Source organism: Asparagus officinalis, chromosome 7 (genome assembly GCF_001876935.1).
Source record: "Asparagus officinalis chromosome 7, Aspof.V1, whole genome shotgun sequence".
Lineage (NCBI taxonomy): Eukaryota > Viridiplantae > Streptophyta > Magnoliopsida > Asparagales > Asparagaceae > Asparagus > Asparagus officinalis.
Window position 1 is genome coordinate 138624325 of NC_033800.1, and position 21827 is coordinate 138646151.

The following is a 21827-nucleotide window of genomic DNA, read 5'->3' on the forward strand; positions in this document are numbered from 1 at the left end:
GCGGCATAATACTCACAGCAGAACCCGGATCCACTTGGATTCGGTTGACTTTGCTGGAGCTTGGCTAGTTGAGCCATTATATCGAAGACTTGCGGAGTCTTCGAGCTTTCCGGTCTGTCTTTTCCAATCGGGCGACTGAAACGAGACTGCTTCGGATTCTGCACCTCTTGGGGATTCTTCTCTTTCGGTTTATTCACCGGCTGTCGTCGAGCCTCTTCGCCCGGTGTAGGACTTGTAATCACCCCCATCTCCGTGAGAGTTTTGGCTGGTCCCCGTTTATTCACCCCCTGCTCATTAGGTGGTGGATAATTGTAGTGATATTGATTTCCGCTTCTAGTGGCGAAGACTTCTTGTTCTTCTTCGGAGAGCGGGAAAGTAGGAGCTTCATCGCCATCCTCCTCGAAGATTGCGGATGTAGCATTGCAGGATTTACCTTTGCTTTTTCTTCTTGGGGAAGTCGCCCACGGCTCATCTTCAATGAGATCGGGATGAACCCAGAGGATTTCGCCGTTTGGGGCTGTGTGTGGCACAAGTCCTTTTTGGCACTGTCTATGTGGATCATCGTTCACTGTCTTCATCCTTACTTTGGTGATGCGCTCCGGTTTGAACCATGTTGTGGGCACCGATCCAAAGCTGATTGAGACCGCATTTGCTCCAACATTCTTGGACGGCTTCGGGGTTATGACACCTACATCAATTAGCGCCTGGATCTTGTCCTTGAGGTGGTAGCACGACTTGGTAGGGTGATGGACCACTCTATGGTATGCGCAATACTTCGGAACCGTCACTTTGTTAGCCCCTTCTTGATCCACAATCGTTGGCAGCTGGATTTTATTATTCTCTAACAGGTACTTAAAGATGCCGGGAACTTCGTCATCCTTGAAGGAGTACACTTTAGGAAACCTCGGCTCCGAAGATTTCTGCTTCTGAGGCCGTTATTGCCATTGTCCCCGAGGTTTTTGTGATGCTTGTTGCTGTTGCTGTTGCTGATGTTGCAATTGGAAAGTTTGATTAGCATCAATTGCATTAGCATGTGCCTTACCTTTCCCCCGTGGGACGAAATTCTGTTGCGGAGCATTATTCGCCTGTTGGCCTCTTTCCGCCTTCTTCCTTCTGAGGAATCGCTCAGCTTGCTCTCCTCGGACCTTCAGATCCTTCCATGTCTTGGACGGTGCTGTCCCCATTGCTTCCAACACGTCCAGTACAAGGTTGTTGTGGCAAGTCTGAAGGATGAATTCCTCGGTAATCGGGTCCCGGCAGTTCATCGCCTTGTTCCGGAACCTTTTGACGAAGGTGTCCACCAACTCCCCGTCTTTCTGCTTCTCGTCCAGCAATGACCCGATGGATATCTCTGTGTCGTCGTCGAAGAAATTAGCGAGGAATTTGGTCTCCATGTCGTCCCAGCTGTTCACGCTTCCTGGCTTGAGGCGGCGATACCAGTCGAAGGCGGCTCCACAAAGAGTGCTAACGAAGGACCGCACCATCAGAGGTTCATTACCAGAGATAACCCCCAAGTGTGATTTGAAGTAAATCAAATGTTGAGTGGGGGAACCCATCCCATTAAACGGCGTGAAGTTAATTAGGTTGAACTTTGCTGGATATGGAATCGATTCCCACTCTCTTGGGTATAGACAAGGAATGCTTGTTTTCTTCATCTCTTGAGCGGAAATCAATGTGTTGATTTTGCTCTCGAGGTTTTTAATCTTCAAGCTTTCACCTGAGTCTTCGTTGGCATTCTCGTTACCACTCCCTGTATTGACGGGAGGATTTGTGTCCTCATCTTCCAGATTAACCTGGTTGCGACGACTTGGCTCGCCTTGCTGGTCCGTCAATGCTTGGATTTGTTGGTCATGCATTTCTCTCATGTTTTGCATGGCCATTTGCATTTCGAACCTGAAGGTTTCCTGTTGCTTAGCTAAGGCGTCTTCAAGCATCTTGGCCACTTGCTCCGCACTTATCATAAGTGCTTCGCGGGGTTGTCCCTCGCTGGATACTGTATTATCTGATGCAACCGCAGAGCCGGCATCAGATTCTTCATCTTCTGAAGGGAGTCTTGTCCGAACTCTACCATAGGTTGCTCGCTTGATGGTTCTGGACTGCAGACGGGTTATAGGCCGGGATGCTTTCAGAATCGACTCGAGATTATCCCGTGCCGATGTCCCCTTGCTGGTCATATTGGTGCTGACCCTCGGAAATTCTCCATCTTCAACCATCGTTCTTCTTCGTCGGAAACGCCTAGGCCTTGGTTTTGGCGTTTCGGCACTAAGTCTTTCAAAAACCAAAACTCTTTCGGGGACCGCCTTGATGCAGTTGCATTCAGACAATACTGCCCGAATGAGTTTGGAACAGGGGCATTGAGTTTCCAGTCCTCGGGAACTCCTCTTCCTGGTTTTACTCGTACCCCCAACACGATAGTACAATTCGTCTGCTTGACCTATCGTGTGTTTGCACGACTTCTCAGGTATAACATTATCGTCATCAGATGATAATGTTTCCTTCTGAGGGTGAACTGCCTTCTTTGGGCTTTCAAAAGTTACGCGCCTCGAAACATGCCTTTTTGGGCGTGAGTTCTCAGCGGGCTCTTGGACTTCAATGCGCAAATTAGTGCGCGTAGCTGCCCTGATTTCTTTGTCATGTTGGGGGTGACGGCGACCCCAGCATGTTGAGTCGTCCGGGGCTTCTTCATTGGGCCCAAACGCTCTTGAACTGGAGCTTTGCCTCTCTCGTCGGGAATTGGACCGAGGCGCTCCAAAACTGGCTTCTTCCTTCGGGACGATTCTGCATGATCTCCCGGAGAAGCTATTGGAATTACCGGTGACTTGGGTTGATTCGCCGGTGGTTGAAATTTTGTTGGAGGCTGCTTCGGCCTCCATACATGGTGGGTTGGTAATGGCTTTTTGGCCACTCTTTCTTCCTCTAATTTCTTGGCCTCCTGCACAAGAATTTTTGCTTGTGCAAGTAACGCGCGGCGTTTGTGAATCCGCTCTTCAAGTGTCGAACGGTTCCGTTTGACCCGGATCCATTCGTTCGTTGACGGCTTGGAGGAGCTGCCATTCAACTGTTGTTGAGGCTATTTGCCTCCCCCGTTCTTCAGATCCGTGTTGTAGCGGACTCCGTCTGTAGACTCCATCGCCTTAGCGAATTGCCGCGCAAGGCGTTAACGTCGCCTCTGGCGGGCTCTCTTTGAGAGAGTCACAACGCCCTCAACAGTGGAGGCGTTGGCAAGAACAGGTTTGACCTCGTTGGAGGTCGGTGGAACTTCATCCGACGCAACTTTGGCGTCAGCCGGGGTGAGGGCTTCGTTGGCGTTCTGAACTTCTTCAAACCAACGAACTTTTCTCCTGGAGGAGAACTTCTTGGACTTGCGGGGAGAGGTAGATCCGGACGAGGATGATAGGTACTCCTCGAACTTGGCCTGATCAAATTCATATTTGACCTCCTCCTCGACCGGGATTGAGATCCGCGGCTGCGACGTGACGATCTCGGCAGCGAGATCGGTGGCTCCTACTGTGGTCGCCAGATTGTTCGCGGGAAAAATTGTGTTCTTCATTGATGTCATTGCACACTCTTTAATAACAGTTAATCGATTACAAAGATCCGGTCTTTTTATAAGATCCGGTTACAACGAAATCAAAGAAAAAGAAATAAAAATTACAACTTTCCTTTCGAACAAATCACGAGCTCCTGTTTTGCGGTCACTCGCTTTGTGGGTTCTTCGCCTGCGCCGGGGTTTATCCGTGGACCACCGCGTGATCTAGATCCGGTCGGATCTACGTAGTATGACGGGTATTATTCCGCAAAGGAAATAATAGCCGGGGGGGGTTAATTCACCAAGGAACTAATCGCCCTAGTTCTCGGGATCAAAGGTCAAGCTTTGATCCGGAGGATGACTGCATAGATCTGAGATCTGGTTTCTCTCTCTCGAACTCCTGCCTTTTGTGACGTGGATGCTCGCCAAGAACCAGATCTGAATGTCCAAGCCTTCAAGCCTCCAAAACTCCAAGCTCAGTTCTCAATTCGGCAGAGTTTCAGCTCCAAAAGTTCCCACCTTTGACAAATGAGCCTAGGCCTCCTATTTATAGGCTCTCTGAACTGTGCCCGTGCACAGATCTGGGCCGGCCACCTATAGGTGGCCCGCTCTTGGCCGAGCCACCTATAGGTGGCNGCCACCTATGGGTGGCTGGGTTTTGGCCGAGCCCCTATAGGTATTTGGGTTCCGTCGTTTTCCATCTTTCGGTTCTGTCCGTGATTCGGTTGTGTGGTTGACTTGTTCGGACTCGATTTGTTGACCTGATTCCTGATATGGCAGTAAATCCACTTCTGAGTTCGAGTCCAAAACTGACCTTGATTCGATCGTGATTCGTCGGAGTCCGCTCTTGGTTGGATGACTCGTTGATTCCTCAACCCGTTAGCTTGATTCTGCACGCAAGTGGATTCATTCCGTTGTTTGAGTGTGGTTTGTTAGCTTCGTAGCCTCGTTAATCTGCTTCGTTGCGTGTCACTTGGCTTTGGCGTTGTGGATTGACGCTCGTGTTTGGATACGTCGCCCAATGGTTCGTCGGTTTGTGCCGAGCTGTGTTAAGTGACCTATAAGCAATTTTATACGCCTACAGTATGTATGTATACAAAAAAGTATTTGTTTCGTATTTAAACTTGAAAACCATAAAACCAAAACTTTTGTATATAAAATTGTATATATATATAACTACATATATATATATAAACAAAATGTGTATGTATGTATATGATTGAGCTTGAAGTATTTAACACACATAATATAAAACCTAAACTAATATACCAAGCGATGATCTTGATCTTCAATAAGCTCGACTTGGTTGCGGATGAAGCTTGATCTTGAATATGACTTGATGTACAGTGGCTTCATACCGATATTCCGCCAACCTCCTTTTGATGTGATCGTGAAGGCTCAAACCATCCAACCTCCAACTACATTGTTTGTCTAAAATACCTAATAAGAAAACATAAACACTAGACAAACAATATTAGGAATTGTTTGTAATCATTAAAACAAGATTAGAAGATGTAGGCTCATAACATGAGACCTAACACTAACGACTCTGTTCACTGTGTTTAGTTGTTTCCACAGACTCCATTGTCTTTACTGATATGGGTACTGAGGTAGGACCAGCTTCTGGTGACCCTACTGAAAGTAGGATACCTCCAAGTTCAGCTATGGAAACATGCCGAGTTGATAATTCGACTGTTAATCCTGATGAAGCTGAGGGAGCAGAACTTGCTCCGACCACTATGGCTGAAGCTGAAGCCACTGCGAACATAAGTGTTGTGTCTACCAGCTCCGTCATCATGACTAAAACTTGCGTCGCATCAAGTATCGTAGTCCCTATCGCTCCTACCACTACTGCAATGGTTCCTGCAATCATCACCACTCATACCGTGTACACTGTGCCACTAGTTTTCACAGAAGCTACGGTTTCTTCTACCGCTCGTCATGAAACGATGTCTTCTAGCAGTACACACTCTTCTCCTGTCGTCTTAGCGAGAAACTTTGCCATATCAAAAATATTAGAGAATTTCCTTAACATTTTGAGAGAATCTCCCGCTCAAGTCTTAGATCGTGGAGGGGACTTTGCAAGAGTTAAGGAGGTACTAGTATCTTTCTTGGACTTAATGAAGAATTTGACCTCCGACCTCACGGTATTGCCTTACTGGTTGCACCTGACCAAGGTTGAAGATCTTTTCAATCAATGGCATAATCGTTAGTCTCGATCTCTTTACCCTTTAGCTGAAGAACGAGCTATGCGAACTATACACCAGAGGGATGACTCCTTATTCGAACTTGATCGTCAATTGCTTGAGACCAATCAGCGAGTTAAGGAGCTTAAAGAGGTCGAAGAGAATTTATCCAGTGAGGGTAAAAAGGTTGCAGACGCTGAACTTCAAAAATAACGTCAAGTCGATCATCTTCAAGTTTAACTTAAGGCTCTTCAGACCAAGCTGGCAGAGGCTGAGGCAGAGTTGGCAGGCATGATGGATATGAGGTATACATTAGCCTCTAAACAGGTGCAGCATCAGCCCTTGCTTCAAGCAGAACTCGATCGAATGGAACAGCTAGAAAAGGTTGTTAATGATATGAGCACCTATTCTGATGAGGAGCTATGTAGGTGTGCCTCAGCTGACGTTGAGGCAGAACATCAAGAATCCTTGGCTAAGCTTGCTGAAGAGATTCGTCAGACTGCTGGATCTATTTAGCTCTATTTCTTTTTGTAATCAGACTTTTGTAGTTTTTTTATATATAAGTAGAACTTCTGTTGTCTTTGTCCACTAGCTCTACTTTGTGCCTTAACACATAATCTGATGTCGAAGTTTATGAACTTAGTTGCCCTGAGATTTAAGACTTCAAGTATAAGTCTTATCCTTCTAATACGAGGTTGGATTCAAACTCCACTTTGTATTTCAAATCTGACATAACGAGGTTCTAGCCTCGTTCAATTAAGCTTCAACATTTGAGCCTAATTAGAGGAATGACCTTCGTCGAAGATGAGGTTCGAATCCAATTTCAATCAAGTCTCAGCACTTGAGTCTAATTAGAAGAACGACCTTCGTCGAAGACGAGGTTCGAATCCAATTTCAATCATGTCTCAATACTTGAGTCTAATTAGAGGAATGACATTCGTCGAAGACTAGGTTCGAATCCAATTTCAATCAAGTCTCAACACTTGAGTTTAATTAGAGGGACGATCTTCGTCAAAGATGAGGTTCAAATCCAATTTTAATCAAGTCTAAACATTTGAGTTTAATTAGAGGGATGACCTTCATTAAAGACGAGGTTCGAACCCAATTTCAATCAAGTCTCAACACTTGAGTCTAATTAGAGGAACGACCTTCGTTGAAGATGAGGTTCGAATCCAGTTTAAATCAAGTGAATTACCCTCATCGAAGACGAGGTTTGAATCTAATTTTGACTGAATCTCGACATTAAGACTCTACTTGAAATAGCTATCTTCGTTATTTTTTGACTTGGGAATGAGAGTAAATCTCGTTGAACGACATGACAGCCTTCGATAGTTCCCAAACTATTGATCCACATGGGTCCGTCGCTTCGTCTCATCAGCATTAAGTCTTTGGTACTTAATACGTCGCTTTGATCCACATCCTCTTTGGTGCTAATTACGAACGCAATTGATTGCATCGCTTCGTTCCCAGCACCCTTTGGCAGTTTGGTGCTTAGGGATTCGTGTAACGAATCTCAGCTACTTGGTTAGCTCCTTCGCCTATAAATAGGCCATTACTTTTCGAGAGGATTCATCTTCCTCTTTTATGCCTTGTTTCAAAATGACTCAGAGGGGATTTTGTATTTTAAGGCTCCCACCTTCGCTTCCTACTAAATTCCAAGCTCCGATAATCGTCACTGGTGAGGTAGGCAAAGTTGATGACGTTGTCGCTTCAGGTAATTCTTCTGATCCGATCCTTGATCTCTTGGTCTTTGTAGTAGCTCGCTCGTTTGAGGATTTTTTAGTTTTCTAGAGTCGAAATCAGAATATATTTTGACAACTTGTTGGACTTTTGAATGTAACATTAGATATGCTAAGTCCAAACATGCTTACTGCTTTGACATGCCATGCACCCCAAGCATGCAGTCCCTTTTCTGGACTTCGGTCTATGTGGCAGCTTCACAGACTCAGTGAAGTGCTTCCTTTCAGAGGAGTCAACGACAATGTTAAAGTTACTTTCAAGTTCCGTGAAGATGGGAGAAGTGTTGATCCTATGCTCAGATCTTGTGGTGTTTCCATTAGTAGTTAGCTTACCCAAGTAGGTAGGCGTGTGCTACAAGCACCTAAGTTAAAAGTTGGGCATGAAGAAGACTTCATGCCGAGGAACAGAAGATGGAACTTCAACAACAAGAACAACGACGTCGTTACGGACGAGGCTCGTAGTGCAATCTCGAAGGTCATCAAAAACTTGTAACTAAACTTCATGTTGTAGTCCGAATGTCATTGAAAGAATTTGTAACTGATCCTCGTAGTGTAGTTCAAAGGAACTTGTAACTGAACTTCGTGTTGTATCTGAAAGAACTTTTAACTGAACCTCGTAGTGTAGTTCAAGTCTTCTAAGTTCAATCTATGTACTTCGAGTTTCTGTACTTTCAATTGTATATGAATAAAATTTATAGTTTATCCACATATTATTCTCTTACTTTTTGTGTAATTAAAGCATTTTACTTAGGATTTTTAGCAAACCCTCAGCTTTCAACGGACTTGAGTTTACCAACTGTCGTTTGAGTTGGACTACCCATACTTTTCCTCTCAGTATGATGAGTTATCAAAGAGTTTCTCTTAGACTTTAATGCTAAGACTTTTTTCTATCCTTAGCCTTTTTTAGGCTTCAGATCATATGTAGGACAACGAAGTTCAAAATATGACTAAGTGTTAAGAACGAAGCTCAACACATAGCGAACTTATTGGAAAAACGAACGTCATTTATAAAAATGATGATATTTGGATGATCAAGTCATTCAATGACTTAGAATAACAATGACGAAGAAAACAAAGGTACATCACTTGGTAGGCCTAAGTTAAAAAACGAATATCATTTAGAGAAAATGACGATGTTAGGAAAATCACAACGTTTAGTGACTTAGCAGTATGACGATGGTGATAAAAATAAAGGCACATCACTTGATAGGCCTAAGTTGGAAAAACGAACATCATTTGGGGAAAATGATGATGTTAGGAAAATCACATTGTTCAATGACTTAGCAGTATGACGATGGTGATAGAAATGAAAGCACATCACTTGGTAGGTCTATTTTAGGAAAACGAACGTCATTTGGGGGAAATGACGACGTTAGGAAAATCACATCATTCAGTGACTTAGTAGTATGACGATGGTGATAGAAACGAAAGTACATCACTTGGTAGGCTTATGTTAGAAAACACACGTCTTTTGGGAAAATGACGACGTTAGGAAAAATATGCAGTAACACATCACATAGTAAGTTACTATTAGAAAGATATTGTTTTGATCAAAACATCAACAATCAGAGGTGATCATTAACATGATGATTTTATAATCCCACTATCCTATTAAAGAGGATTAGCGAGAGAAATTTAGAAGAAATGAAGTAAGAAAACCATTACCTTTATTTGCTTCTTCTCCTGCCATAAGACGTATTTGACCATAGGGTCTATGGGTAATATTTCTTCAGAAATTTACCATTGATAGATATCATAAGTTTGTCACCATCTTGAGTGATAAGACGATAAGATCCATTTGAGTAAACAGTTTCTACCACAAATGGTCCCTCCTATTTTGGCTCGAACTTTCCTTTCTTTTTGGAATTCAAAATCATTGGGCGTCGAACGACAAGAACCAAGTCACATTCCTTGAATATGCGGTATCTAACCTTTTTATCGAATGCTCTGGAAATCCGAGCTTGATAAAGCTTGATGTGTTATTGAGCCAGTAGTCACTTCTCATCTAGCGCTTCTAGTTCTTCAAGACGTTGGCGATGACTTTCTTCTGTGGTCATGCCAGTTGCAAGTGTTATTCGTAGAGATGGAATTTGGATTTTCAATGATAATACGACTTCACATCCATATACTAAAGAATATGGTGTCGCTCCTGTCGGTGTGCGAACTGTTGTGCGATAAGCCTACAAGCTTTGAAACAACTTCTCGTTCCAGTCTCTTTTATTCATCAAAACTACCTTAGTGAGAATTTTAACGATGATCTTATTGAATGCTTCTGCTTGCCCATTAGCAGTAGAGTTATAAGCTGTTAAGGCCAAATTCTTGATCTTGAATTTATCACAGAATCGGGTGAAAGTTTGGCTAACGAACTGGGGTCCGTTGTCATGGATGATACGTCTCGGAATGCCATATCTATATACTATGTGATGTTTTAAGAATTTAACAACATCACTAGTCTTAACCTCTCTCAACGGGGTTGTTTCTGCCTATTTAGAGAAATAATCAGTTATCGCTAAAATAAAGCAATGTCCCTTGGAAGAGGGTAGTGTTATTGGGCCAATGATGTCCATACCCCATGTTTTAAAAGGCCATGAAGTGGTTGATGGGTGAAGATGCTCGGGTGGTTGATGCATGTAGTTAGCATGAATTTGACAGGCATGGCATCGTTTGGCATAGGCGATGGCGGCTTGTACCATGTTAGGTCAGTAATAACCCAATCTACGTAGTTGGTCCCACAATTTAGGACCGGGCTGATGAGCTCCACAGATGCCATCATGCGCTTTCTTAAGAGCTTCTTTTGCTTATTTCTTTGACAAACAGCAAAGTAATAGCTCGTCATACAATTTTCAGTACAATGTCTGAGATTGGGCATCGTAGTAGAACCTAGGTGCTCGTCTAAGAATAGATTCTCTTTCCTAGATGCCTTTAAGCAATAAACCATATAAGACATAATCAATGATCGAAAATCACCAATCTTTAGGTTTGAGCATTGCAGGCTCATCTTCAATCACGCTGACCTGCAACGCATACTTCGACTTGAACAAATGTTTGCTTGTCACGGTAATTTGTTGAGTAGCTCCTTCAGGTAAAGCTAATGTGGCCGTAAGTGATGCTAATGCGTCGGCATAAGTATTCTTGAGATAGGGTACATAGTCAATATAGAAACCCTCAAAAGATTCGGCCAATGTGATCGCTGCTGTATGATAAGGGATGAGATCCTCATTTCTAACCTCATATTCTCCCTTCATCTAATTAACAACGAGTAGTGAGTCACTATATGTTTCTAGGTGCTTCACCCCCAGCTATCTAGCTATATCCAGGCCAACTAATAAAGAATTGTATTCGGCTACATTATTAGAGCATGGCTCTGTTAGAGAAATGACCCATGGTAGCATATGATTTTGTGGAGAGATAAAGACTACCCCCACTCCAGCAATAACTTGACCAGTAGGGCTTGCTCTTGCCGCACCATCAAAATATAGTTGACATACTTACTCTTTGAAAACAGCATCAGCTTCATATGTTTCATTTGGTATGTCCTGATACAATCCCACCTTCCCCTTTAATGGATGGTTGACCATAAGGTCACAAATAGATTGACCTTTCACTGTCTTTTGAGGTTTGAAATGAATATCATATTAGGAGAGCAACAATGTCCATCTAGCGAGTCACCAGTTCAACGCAGTGGGCTGTGTCATGAATACCCGAATAGGATTGATCTGGAAAATGACATGTATGGTTTGCCCAACCAAATAATGTCACATATTTTAGACTGTGAAGACCAGTGCCAAACATTCTTTCTCAATAAGAGGATAACGAGGTTCAGCACCCAATAAAGTCCTACTGAGATAATAAACAGCTTTCTCATGGCCGTTTTCATCATCTTGTGCTAAGAGTCCTGCCAATACATGATCTGTAGCCCGGATGTATATTAAGAAAGGTTTACCTGACTTTAGTGTAACTAATACCGGCGGATTGGAGAGATATTGCTTAATCTCCTCGAATGCTTTCTGGCAAGCTTCATCCCACACAAAAAATACTCCTTTCTTCATTAGTCTTGAGAACGGTTGGTATTTACCTGACAGGTTAGAAATGAACCTGCGAATATATGCCAACCGCCCTTGTAAGCCCTGAGGCTCCTTGAGATTTCTAGGAGGTGATAGCTCTTGAATGGCTTTGACTTTGTCTGGGTCAAGAGGAATTCCTTTAACTATGACCACGAACCCGAGGAATTTACCACTTATCATTCCTAAGAATGACTTAGTTGGGTTCATCTTCAGTTGGTGTGCCGCATAAGATCGAATATCATTTTCAAGTCGTGTAAATGGTTTCCCTTGTTATGACTTTTAACGACCAAGTCATCCACATAACATTCAACAGTATTCCGTAGATGTTTTTGGAAAATAGAGATCATAGCACATTGATATGTAGAACTAGCATTCTTCAGCCTAAAGGGTATTACTATATAACAGTATATTCCCGAAGGCATTCGAAAGGATGTGTGCTTTTCATCATCAGAATACATTTTAATTTGGTTGTACCCTAAAAATCCATCCATAAAAGATATCCTTTCAAACCCGCACGTATTATCAATAATGATGTCTGTGATGGGTAAAGGAAAATCATCTTTAGGATAAGCTGAATTCAAGTCTCGGAAGTCAATGCACACTTGAATCTTCCCATTCTTTTTTAGAATAGGGATAATGTTGGCCACCCAATCAGGATGCTGCTCTTCGCGGATGAATCCTGACTCGATGAGCTTTTTGACCTCAGCTTCAATTGCCTCCATGATTTGGGACCGAAATTGCCTTTGTTGTTGTTTAACAGGCTTGACGTCTGGTTTGATGTTTAATCGATGCATAGCCACTTGGGGATCAAGCCCAGGCATATCCTCGTAGTTCTAAGCAAATACATCAATATACTCGCGTACTAGAGTAATGAGGTCTTCTTTCTCTTCGGGCAACAAGCTATCTCTTATGAATATGGATTTTGGGTGGATCTTGTCACCCATATTAACTTGAATTACCTTATCATCAGTAGGAGGCTCGCGTTGTTCGAAGCGGTGTTCCCATTGTATATCTAGCTGTCGGTTTAGCAGATCATCAAACAGAGGTAATTGGTCATCTTCTTGATTTTCTATTGGAGATGCTGAGGTCATGTTGGCCGTGAGTGTCCTGAACACAGCTCCTACACTAGAGTCATACTTCCAAGAAATGGATTCAGAAGATGAGGTGTAAGAATTGTCATCTAACTCTCCTTTGGTTCTAAAACACAGCGTGAATGGTGGGGATTCATAACCTAACCCACTACAAGTTTTATGATAGTAATCCTCCGACTTTCCTTCCGGGATATAAGCGGATCGGATTGGTGTCCAGATCCCTTTACCGAAATTTAAGCCTTCTTTATGGATAAAGTCGTATCTCATTTTCTCATAAGCCTTTGGGTTGTTGGTGTGAAATATAAAAATTGTGGATTTTTCTCCTCCTTCTCGGATTCTTCCAAAAGAGTTTACGACAGACCATCACTCTTCCCAAAAATGATGTCTTTTGGTCATTAACCTTAGCCGATACTATGAAGACTGCTTGCAAAGATTCAATTTGTTGCCGATTTGTCACATAAGATGATTGAATCAGAATGTATAAATTTGATTCAGCATATAATCGGGGTAGAGGATTTGTCGATGTGCTGGTGCTTGTACCTGGTATGTTAGAATTCAATTCAACACACGATAAGTAAGCTAAATCATCATTATTATTAAAGATAACTCCACTGTCCTCATAGACAGGATCATTTATATCCAGATTTTCAAGACCGATTACTATGGGTTCTATGTCATTAAAGACAAGACCATGTTCGTGCTCAGACTCAGTATCGACTTCATTACCGCTATCTGGTTCCTCAATCAGTGGTACTTCAAAAGGCTCACCCTCAAGGTAATGGATAGAATCTGTGAAATAATTCTTCACTCCCTTGAATGGTTGTTTCTCTGGGACTACTGTTTTGACTTCACCACTCTCATCTACATATTTCATGCATTGATGTAGAGTTGATGGAACAATCAGATTGTTATGGATCCAAGACCGACCTAATAACAAATTGTAAGACGTCTCTGTATCAATGACATAGCAAGTGACATCCATCCTCAAGTCACTCATCTGGCATTTAAGTTTGATTTTGCCAAGGGGACGAGTATTGGAAGCATTGAAGCCATAAATGGTGGTTCCTGTTGTTGACAAATGATGCAGAGGAACTCCAAGGTGATGAATGAAACTCAACGGTATGATGCTCAAAGCATAACCAGAGTCAACCTGAATTCTATCCACCCGAATAGAGCCGATATACCCCGTGAAGTACAATGGTCTATCGTGTTTCGGGTTCCTCACGTGCATGTCTTCTTGAGAAAAGGTGATGTGTGACATTCTTCCTTGAAAGACCTAACAACGTCGAGGGCAAGCTTCTTCCAGCGTTATTCCGGCTAGGTTTGGTGAAAAATGAGTAAGGAAAGCCTCACTATCTGCCAATGCTTCACGAAGAGCTTCTCTCGTTGATCGAGATAAACATAGAAGCTCAAATAAGGTAATCATTGCTGGGATGTTGGCTAACTAAGCCAATACATTAAACTGAAAAGGATCTTTCGAACTTTTCAATGTATCTTTTCTGAGTGCTTTGCTGCAAGGAAGTTCCTTTGCTTGAGTTTGCTCCGTCACTTCTTTCCCTGGTTTGGGTGGTGCAACTGCTGTTTCAAAGTATTTCTTTAAATACTCCTTTTCCCCACGTGTTCCTGATATCTGTGCAGGTTGTGCGGTGAATGTTGGCTGCTCGTTTTTAGAACTACTAATTGATGTTGGTTCAACTCCCTCATCTGGGATGGCTGAAATAGCATTGCAAGATCTTCATGTGACTTTAGGCTTCCTGGCACTCACCAACATCCACTGCTCGTCCGTTAGTAAATCAGGATGAACCCATATCAATTCACCTTTAGGGGTAGTGTAGGGGACCATCCCCTTTTCTTTTCTCTGATGGGGGTCGAAGTTCACAACCCTCGTCTCTGCCTATGGAATCGGTTTTACGCCGTCTTGGACTTGCACCTCAGCGAAATTTCCAAACTGTAGTGAGACCATATTCGCAGATAACTTCTTTTGTTCTGCTTGAAGTGTCATCACACCTGCATCTAACAAAGCCTGTATTTTATCTTTCAGGATATAACAGGCTTTAGTTGGATGATGCACCATCCTGTGGTACATGCAAAAGTTAGGATCATCGGTCCTTGACACTTCTGCGTTCTGTTTTACCTTTGGCAATTTGATCTTATTCATCTTGATCAAAGATGTGAGAATGGAAACCACATATTCATCCTTGAAATCGTACTTCTTCTGAAAATGATTGTCTGAAGTATTTCCCTTTTGTTTTGTAGAAGACTTCGGGGATGATGTTGTTTCAACAGCTAGAGTATCCTTCCCTTTTGATTATTTTTGAGAATTATAGTTGTCTTTACCCCCCCCCCCTCCCTTTTTAGGCTAGGATTCTTGAGGTTCTTCAGCGTCTATTCTCTTGAGCATGTTTTCCACCTGCTTTCCTTACCAAACTAAATGTTTCCATGAACGGGCTTCAACAACGCCCATCTTGGATAAGATAGTGATAGAAAGATTGTTGCGGGACATCTCCACAAGAGTAGCTTCAGAAACTTGATCTCGTGAATGCAACGATCAATTTCTAAATCTTTTGACAAAGCCACTGACAGACTCTGACTTCTTCTGCTTCTCAGCCAATAGCGTGGCCATAGACACCTCAGTGTCATCGTTGAAAAATTGGGCTAGAAAAAGCCTCTCCAAATCTCTCCAACTTTGGATTGACCCTGGCTCAAGTCTGCGGAACCACTCAAAAGCCACCCCTTTTAGGGTACTGATGAACAATCGAGTCATAATGGGATCATTACCCACTATATGCTCGGTCTGCGCCTGGAAGTAATAAATATGTTAGGTAGGAGAACCATTACCGTCAAATTGTACCAAGTTGAGTGGTTTGAAATTCGGAGGATACGGGATCATATCCCATTCACTTGGATATGGCCTAGCCACCCTAGTTCTTTGAAGTTTCCTTGGAGCTTCATTGCATCAAGTTGTTTTTGGAAGTCATCCCACTTTTGGTCTCGTACTTTTGTACGAGGATTGGATTCAGCCTCGGACAATTCAGAATGAATCTTCACAACCTTGTTCTCGTCGCTTTCATCATCACCATCTAGGTTCGATGGCTATGTTCTTCATTAGCAGGTGAGGATCGCCTATGCCTAGATCCTGAAGCTTGGGAATGAACCTTCTTTTTTTTCTTTTCCTTCTCCCCACAGAGTTTCTCTACCACTGCTTCCAAGCATATGATAGATTCTTGTTGTTGGAGGATGGTTGATTGTTGTTCCTCCATCTTTCTCGTCATGTCTTTCTCACTTCCGGCCATATGAACACTTGCTTGTTCACTTTGGTCTATATTGGAAGGTTGAGAAGTGGAAATAGCTGAGTTTTCAGGTTCTCCTTCAGTCTTATCGGTGATACCCGCTAATCATCGGTAATCAAACGGGATAACTATGCCTTTATAAGTACGAGTGTGTTGAAACACCCCCTACCCTTCGGCAAGCATTTCACCTAATCATGGAGAATATTCAGGATCAGAAGATTCAGAGGAATCAACTAAGACTTTTCTCTTGCCCTTGCTGACCATGTTGATCGTCACTTTAATAAGGCGATTCTTGGATGCTTGTTTCTTAAAGTGTCTTCTTCTTGATGATGAGACCATCGACGACTCAGTCAACCATTCGAAGACTGAAGACTTATACGTTGACTCCTTACATGGGCATTGGGAAAGCACTATAGAGATAAGCTTCTCACAGCAGCAATGAGATTGCATCTGACTCATGCTGCATTTGTGTGTGAGATAATCCCGAAGGTCACCAGCAGGACAACCCCCAGTTGACTCTATCACCTTAGCCTTACCCAAACGAGACCCTCTAAATGAAAGAGGTTGACGACCTTGGGTAAATTAGTAAACTCCATCATTCGCATGACGAGGTTCGTTTATAGGACCGGTTTAGCGAGTTCGCCTTCTCAATCAGTTCTTAACTTGCGATTCGTTTTCTTGACGAGCCTCAGTATGAATCATTTGTTGAGTTTGCTGAATCTCTTTTTGAGGATGAGGTTCGTGTCCTGAGCCTACTCGGGTATGAGGATGAGGTCTGTCATTTGGACGTTCCTCAGTCACCTGACCCTCGTCAGACTTATTAACCTTGGGCTGATCAGCCTTCGGTCGATAGTGAAAACCATCTAGCGAGACCAAAGCTCAAGACCTACGACGAGCTTGATTCTGATGCTGACGTTATCGAGCACGTCTCGATAGTGGACCAATTGGAACTTTTGCCTCAGCCGAAACTGGGCGAGGTTCGTTATCAAAAGCCATGGTTTGGCTAGAAGAAGCCGAAGTTCGGCTAGGTTGCTTGACAACCCATTTCTTAGCCTGACAGCTAGTTACTGGAGCCTTCTCTTTGAGGGACATGGACTTTTTCTCGAGACTGACTCGAGTTGAACCATCAGGAGCCACTTGGGCTGAAGTCTCATACGAGACTCGACGACACTTACATGCCTTCGTGGCACTATACTTACCAGAGGAGACGAAATCCTCGTATTTGACTGGTCAAATTCAATGACCAAAGTCTCGACGTCCGTTTCCACAGTGATCTTGTCTGATTATATCACCACCATCTCGTCGGAAAGAATATCTTCTCCCACTGTGGTCGCCATTGTCTGTAGGGTCAAAAAATTTGAAGGTTGATTGATTCTCTTGTTTTAAGAAATGGGTTCGATCACTTGGTACCTGTAGGGTCAAAAAATTTGAAGGTTGATTGATTCTCTTGTTTTAAGAAATGGGTTCGATCACTTGGTACGAAACCCTTACAATCACTCACTCTCTTTCTGATTCTCTTGTTTTAAGAAATGGGTTCGATCACTTGGTACGAAACCCTTACAATCACTCACTCTCTTTCTATTACAGATGAAGAGAAGATTAATTTAGCATCTCTTTGTTTAACGCGGGTTCTTGATAGCGAAAGGATGCTTCCCTCGATGCTTGAGTAGAGATTGCCTCCCGTTGATGATCAGGACAAGATCGCTAAAGCTTCTCATGTTCGTTAGCCGGCTGGAATCAAAGTTCGAACTCCGGATCCATACGCAGAAACTCTGATCTCTGATGTTTCTTCAAGTCCAAGTCGAAAATTTTTAACCCTTTTCTCCATAGCCATCCACGGCTATTTATAGGGTATAAATACATAACCGACGTACTAATATCACGGGTAGAAGGGTGTAACTACCTCCTTCAAATCAACACACACCGTAACGTGCTCCTGAAGATTAGCCCACGTGGCTGACTAAGTCTTCAGAGCCGTTGCGGCTAAATCTCTCATGGACAATGAACCTCATCTTTAATTAAAACGGGGTTCGTCATGTAAGACGAGCCTCATTACGCAGCGAGGTTCATCTTACAAAGTGTATTTTGTAGTAAATAAGCTTCTTCTGACGAATTTTGTCTTCACTAACTTTGTCTGATGAATTTCATCTTTACCAACGAATTTCATCTTCGATAGCTGGAACCAACTGTGTAGTAAACCTGATAACTTTCCTTTAAATGAACCTCGTCTTCACTGACGAGCTTCAAATCCAACGATGAGTTTTATCTTCACTGACGAACCTCATCCTTCAACCTCGTCTTCACTGACGAGCTTCAAATCCAACGATGAGTTTTATCTTCACTGACGAACCTCATCCTTCGAAGATGAATGTCGAACCTCGTTTCAAATCCAACGATGAGTTTTATCTTCACTGACGAACCTCATCCTTCGAAGATGAATGTCGAACCTCGCTTCCCATGACGAGCTTCACTGTTTGTTGTCGAGTTTTACTGTTCGATGACCTACGTTCTCGAGGTTGGTCTTCACTAAACGACAAGCCTCGTCTCTGATTGAGACGAGGTTCGTTTCCCTGACCATCCTACTCATATTTTGAAATTTAGCATTTTTGAATGCCTACAGGGCCACCTCATACAAGTTTTCGATAAGAGCCAACTTCGGATTGGGATTTCCAACATATAGTTGGTCATACCCAAATTGTCGAGCAAATCGAGAGGGCATATAGGACTCAATAATGCACCTCTCACCCTATCAAAAAATGAGATAACCGGGCCTGATTGTGAGGAGCTATTAGAAAATGTCCCCGTACAGGGATGTGAAACCCTTAGGACCTACATCCATATATGTTTTGTATTGTTCTTCCATTCTATCAAAATTAAGAGAACAGCAGAAGATATAATAGCTGAGCTCTTTTGACAGGATCTATAGAGCCCGGACTATGTACACATTCGCCCATTGGGATATCTCGAGCCGCTGTACAAATAGGACGAAGGATCCGCTATCTAGAGAAGTCACTGTCATTAATAAGGGGCAGTGCATGACAAACCAGGCTAACAAATAAGTATACGAAACTAGTACACAAGGTTGAGGAGTCTTTAAAATTTTCTTCTCGGTGACACCAATCTCCCTGACGTCAAGAAATTCTAAAGTTAATTCCCTCATGCCACTCTGCAAGTAGCATACCATTGCAGAAAGAAGACTTACTGGCCTCCCATGCGCTTGAAGAACGGCTGGGTATACTACCTCAGCCAAGATAGACTCAATAGGCTTCGATGGGACTACGCATCACTTCAGCTATATCATTAAAAAGCCTGCAAGGAGGGTTGTGTTAGAGATGTGAGTCTTAGCTTGGTAATGGAAGCTCTTGAATTGGGTGGATGGTGGTAAGGTATCCTCTTGAGCTTCATTAATATAGCAAGCATTGAAAGCTTTAATGCGAGCCTTGATGCTTTTAAGAGAGCTCACGACAAGTCGCGTCATAGACACATTCTTCTGATCCAAGTTCTAGAACAAATAATTTTCCCAAGAAGTCTACATGACATCACCCCCGTGTAGCCTAGTCAGCCGAGCACAAATCTGAAAGTGGAACATCACCTTCCAAAAAGTTACATAAACTTCCGGATGTGTAACTCTCAAGATAGAGAGCTCTTTAGTTCCTGGGATGAACTCTTTATAGGACATTTCTCCAAATGACAGCACTGATACTTCATACATCTCATGGAGAGCGAAGCCCAACTCTCCGACGGGTGTAAAGAATGTGCAGCTATCTGGATTGTATCGCTCCAGCATAGTAAAAAAATTAGGATAGCTTTGAACAATTCTATGTTCAGTGGCCAACACGGGAACTGTGAGACCAGATTGGGCAAGAGACTCCTTGAGGTCCTCGAGAACGAAGTCCACCATGCGAGTCTACCACCCTCATATCCAAAATACACCCAACCAGGAGATCTAAATGCTTGAGCAGGGAATTCACCCTGAGCAGCGATAAATTTGTGAATAAAAATATTCGCTGGAAGGGTCACCTCTTTAGCATGATTTTTCTTTCCAACCCTATCGGTCCTCAGACCCATCACTTGCCCATCATTCCTTACAAGATGGATGGTTTGATGTATTAAGGTCACAAGGGGTACTTTATTCTTCTTCTTAACAAGATCATAATCCAGGTTTCTCCGGTGCGAGACGTTCTGAAAATGGGAGAGCAAATACATTCACCCCATGTTTGGTAGAAAGAGAAAACAGTTGTCAACTTTCTATAGTAGTTTGGAGTTCTCCACATGAATAGACTTGTCATCCATTTCCATGTGATCTCCAAAAAGGAACGCCGACTTTACAAATTGATCATGGTTCGTTGGCGTCTCAATTTCCATGTCTGTAACTATGGCCCTAATAGTGGATGGTCTCGCTCTCAGTATTGTGGACCCTTACTTCCGGCATAGAAGGGTGAATAATGGAGGTTCAACGATGCGACTGTAACCATCATGCCACCTGTGTGCCCGAAGTAATGCTGGAGAGAAAGCGGTACATTGGGAAAGAGCATTGCAAAACAAAAAGGCAAAAGTTAGTAGCTGAGAAGCAAATGACTGGTAAAAGTCTAAAGGACTAAATCAAAATGTAAGGGCCAGCCCTGCATTTCAAATTCAAAATGCAAGGGTCAGCCCTAAGTTTCAAATTCAAAACGCAAGTGTTGGCCCTGCGTTTTCATAATAAAAAACACAAAGGCCAGCCTTACGTTCTAAATCTAAAACGCAAGGGCCAGCCTTACGTTCCAAATCTAAAAGCACAAGGGTCAGCCCTACGTTTCGAACCAAAAACGCAAGGGCCAACCTCGCATTCTAATTTTAAAACACAGGAGACAATTCTGCATTTCACAATTAACGCAGGGGCTTGCTTCTGTGTTTCCATCAGAAAAAATGAGTTTTGCTTGTTATTGACAAAAATTAATAAATTATTTTTCTAACAAAAAATTTTATTATTTTTGGAGTTGATTTACTGTGTTAAATTGATATTACAAACTCAAGTGTTTTAGCCGTTTTAGAATTTGAAATATCTTTTTTAAAACAGTGATTTCTCACAAATGGAAAGTTATATTTTAGAAATTGTTTCTCTAACATATTTATCTACATGTTTATAAACTTTTCTCAAAATTTCATGATTTATAGAGTTTATTTAATATTTTTAATTGATTTTATAAAGTCAGCTACGCAGATTTTTAGGTTTCAGATTCTGTAAACATTGTCGATGAACAGTGAGGTCGACCAAACACTGTTCATCGGTCGACCAAACAGTAATCCGTTGCAATAATGGTTAGTTTTTCCATATTTCAGTTTTTGATATTTTTTTGGGTTTTGGGCTATTATTTTGAGCAACTATAAACACCCTTCAGCCCTCAACACTTACTAAGAACCAAGAAAGTTTTAAAACAAAGTTTAAGGGTGTTTAAGTTTGTTTTAAATGTGTTTTACAAAAATTTATGTGAAGTGGTTTTCACAAGAGCAAGAGGAGATCATCAATTCGTGTTTAGGCTTCAACCTCATCTCTCTCTCCCTTCAGCCCTCAACACTTACTAAGAACCAAGAAAGTTTTAAAACAAAGTTTAAGGGTGTTTAAGTTTGTTTTAAATGTGTTTTACAAAAATTTATGTGAAGTGGTTTTCACAAGAGCAAGAGGAGATCATCAATTCGTGTTTAGGCTTCAACCTCATCTCTCTCTCTCTCTCTCTCTCTCTCTCTCTCTCTCTCTCTCTCTCTCTCTCTCTCTCTCTTGTTTTCCAGAGAAGATTTCTCTAAACTCAATCTCTAGCTATATACATTTATTCATTGTTTATTTATTTTATTTAGCTATAATTTGTATTGAGTTTAGTTTTGATTTTATTGATACCCATTGTTTACACACACCCACTTGAGATATAGTATAATTATTAGGTTGTGGGG